Here is a 4,072-nt window from a genome sequence, read left to right on the forward strand (position 1 = left end):
CAATGACTCAAAAAGAGGAATATGCAATAGTGGCATAACAAGAAAAAAAAAACAATGAAAGTTGATAGACATTAATCTAATATCAACATTCATTTCAAATATAAGTGACCTATACATCCCAATTAGTAAAAACAGATCGTCACATCAGATTTAAAAAGCAGCTATATGTTCCTATATGACCCAACTATATGTGCCTAAAAGAATTGCACTGTAATATAAGGACACATACCCAGGGAAGGCACAGGCATTGGAATCAGAAATATTTGCATTTAAATTCTAACTCCCAGAATAATTAGCTCTGTTACTGTGAAAGAGTGACTTTGGGGGCCAGTGCTGTGGCATAGCGGGTAAGGCTGCTGCCTGCAGTGCCAGCATCCCATATGGGCTCTGGTTCAAGTCCCAGCTGCTCCACTTCCGATCCAGCTCTCTGCTATGCCCTGGGAAAGCAGTAAAAGATAGTCCAACTCCTTGGGCCCCTGCACCCTGTGGGAGACCTAGAAGAAGCTCCTGGTTTCAGATGGCACAGCTCCGGCCGTTGTGGCCAACTGGGGAGTGAACTAGCTGGTGGAAGACCTCTCTCTCTCTTTGCCTCTTTTTCTCTCTGTGTAACTCTAACTTTCAGATAAATAAATCTTAAAAAGAAAAAAAAAAAGAATGACTTCAAAAAAAAAAAAATATAAGGACACATACAGGTTAAAATAAAATGAATAGGAATATATATATATAGTGCTAATTCTAAACAAATGAGCAAAAAAAAAAACTGGACAGAGAAAATCCAGGAGACTTTATAAAATTTAGGACAAAATTATTAAACAAATAATTCACTAAAAGATATAATAGTCCTCAATGTTTAAGTAACTAATAATAGAGCTTCAAACTATCTGAAGCAAACATTAATAAAATGCAATAAGATGGGCCGGCGCTGTGGCGCAGCAGGTTAAAGCCCCAGCCTGCAGCACTGGCATCCCATATGGGCACCAGTTCAAGTCCCAGCTGATCCTCTTACGATCCAGTTCTCTGCTGTGGCCTGGGAAAGCAGTGGAAGATGGCCCAAGTCCTTGGGCCCCTGCACCCATGTGGGAGACCTGGAGGAGGCTCCCGGCTCCTGGCTTCGGATCAGCTCAGCTCTGGCCATTGCAGTCATTTGGGGAGTGAACCAGCGGAGTGGAAGACCTCTTCTTCTTTCTCTGTGTAACTCTGACTTTCAAATAAATAAAATAACTATTTAAAAAAATAAAATGCAATAAGAAATAGAAAATTAACAATTTTATCTATTTCAACACACTTCTCAAATAATTGTGATGACAAGTACACAGAAAATTAATACGGATATGGAAGACTTGAACAATACAATCACCTAATATGATCTAATTGACATTTTATAGAACACTTGATCCAACAGTGGAATGAATATTATTCTCATGTGCTCAAGAAACTTTGACCAAAATAGGCCATACTCTGTACCATGAAACAAGTCTTGATATATTTAAAAGTTTTTCAGTGATATAATGTGTGTTCTCTCATTTCTTTGGAATTAAGTTGGGGACAAAAAGAATAGAAAGATACATAGAAAGTGCACAGTAGTTGCAACCAAAACCAATGCTAAATCAGTCGTGCATCAAAGGAGACACTGAAAGGAACATCAGAGGGGCTGATGCTGTGGCACAGTAGGTTAACCCTCCACCTGTGGTGCCGGCATCCCATATAGACGCTGGTTCTAGTCCTGGCTGCTCCTCTTCAATCCAGCTCTCTGCTATTGCCTGGGGAAGCAGTGGAAGATGGCCCAAGTGCTTGGGCCCCTGCATCCTTGTGGGAAATCTGGAAGAAGCTCCTGGCTCCTGATTTTGGATTGGTACAGCTCCTGCCCTTGCAGTCAATTGCAGCGTGAACCAGTGGAGGGAAGACCTATCTGTTCCTGCCTCTCACTGTCTGTAACTTTACCTCTCAAATAAATAAAATCTTTCAAAAAAAATAAAAAAGGAAAATTAGAACATATTCTGAATCGAATAAAAATTAAAACACAAGTAAAAACTGAAATGGTAAAGTGGTACATAGGGAGAAATTTATAGCCATATTTAACAAGAATTCTCAAATTAATGTCTTCAGATCTACCTAAGAGCCTAGAAAAGCGCAAAGTTAACCCAAAGTGAAAAGAAGAAAAAGATTGATGAAGATTAGAGTAGAAAACAATGAGGATGCGGCACTGTGGCGCAGTAGGTTAATCCTCCGCCTGCAGCACCAGCATCCCATATGAGCGCCGGTTCGAGTCCCAGATGCCCCTCTTCCTCTCCAGCTCTCTGCTATGGCCTGGGAAAGCAGTAGAAGATGGCCCAAGTCCTTGGGCCCCTGCACCCACATAGGAGACCAGAAAGAAGCACCTGGTTCCTGGCTTTCGGATTGATGCAGCTCTGGCCATTACAGCCATTTGGGGAGTGAACCAATGGTAGGAAGACCTTTCTCTCTGTCTCTCTCTCTCACTGTCTGTAACTCTAACTTTCAAATAAAATAAATAAAATCTTAAAAAATAAAGAAACAGAAAACAAGAAGACAGATCCATGGGAATATGTGCTGGAGCAGTCCTAGTGCAGTGCCAGCCTCCAACTGCCCCTGACCCAGCGTGCCGGCTGCTCTGCGGCAGGAGAGCTGGGGAGTGCCACTGCCTGCATCCTGAAGAGGAAGTCTGAGTTTCATAGCAGCATTTCTCTTCCTGCTGGTCATGCATCTTGTAAATGAAGTGAATTTCCCCTTGCTACTAAACTGTTTTGGACAACCTGGTGCAAATTGGATACTGTTCTCCCACCTGTGCAGGCGGCCCCTTTGAACTCATTATGGATACTTGAATGCGAGGACCCAAGAGCCTTTGCAACTGGACCGTGACCTTGGTGCCATGGTGTCAAATTCAGGTCAGATGATTGGCCAGACGTTGGCAATGAGATAGATCAGTTGTCCTGCATTTGGAGAATGAACAATGTCCCCACCAAGAGTTACGAAGATGTTGGTCACATGACAATGATTTGAGTTGTGTCCCATATCAGTGTTCCTCTTTTGTTAAAAAAAAAAATCTTATTTTTTCAAGGAATCCAACACTACCATTTTGGGGGGCTTTCTGCAATTACGATGAAAGATAGACGCATTACAATGGCATCATTTACAACATGTTGAAAAAGAAGGTTGATGTCTATCCAAATGCCCAAATCTATGTGACCACAAAGAAACATGTGAGTTACTGTGATGGAGTCTTTAACAAGGAAACGGAAAGACAGAGTCTAATGTGGCTCTTATCTCAGCACAGGGTGGTTTACCTTCATTCTGGCCATGGATGCCTATTACAGCATTCACATCTACAGGATGATAAATGACACCTACAGCAAGACAGAAGGGTATAGAAAAGCCCCCTACCACTATTATGAACAAGGACAAGATAAATATGATGAATATTTTCTTCATGAACATGCACCACATGAGGGGCATATGTTTATCACTGAAAAGAAAGTATTTGCTAAATGGGCCAAGAAACACAGCATAATATTTACACATCCAAACCGGACAGTGTCTTGATGTTGGTTTCTGTGATCTTGCCATTACACTTGACGTGACGTGATCATTATTCTGCAACTGTGATGCTGGTGATGATAAAGACAACAATGATGATCAAGTGCCTGCACATTCTCAGATATGGATGGGGAATCTTCTGGTAACTTCAACTGGGATTCAGTGGAGGTGATGGTGCTCATTATGTTCTTTCTTCAGGTTCAACTCCACACACTGCACTTTATATTTTAGCTGGAATTGAAATGAAGGCCAGTGACATGACAACTGTGACCAGAGAAATGGGATTATCCTTCCGGGTAACTGCTAAAAATTCTTAAACAGTAACTTCATGAACTGTGGCCTCAGGAGGCAAGGTTATTGGCTTCATGGCTTCTTGAACTTGAGTAGCTCCCCTGTCTTCAAGAATGGTTGTCACAAACACTGATCCAAGGAAATGCTATCAGAGTACAAGAGTCTTACCATTGTTACTAGTTAATCTGGGAAGGGAAAGCATCTCTCCCGGATACGCCAACTTCCTGTA

General features: G+C 41.8%; 1 pseudogene; it reads left to right on the forward strand.

Annotated features, from left to right (window-relative positions):
* Positions 1-2,664: 2,664 nt before the first annotated feature.
* LOC100341554 (alpha-N-acetylgalactosaminide alpha-2,6-sialyltransferase 3 pseudogene) lies at positions 2,665-3,558 on the forward strand (annotated as a pseudogene).
* The last annotated feature ends 514 nt before the right edge of the window (positions 3,559-4,072 follow it).

Source organism: Oryctolagus cuniculus, chromosome 12 (genome assembly GCF_964237555.1).
Source record: "Oryctolagus cuniculus chromosome 12, mOryCun1.1, whole genome shotgun sequence".
NCBI classification, from domain to species: Eukaryota; Metazoa; Chordata; class Mammalia; order Lagomorpha; family Leporidae; genus Oryctolagus; species Oryctolagus cuniculus.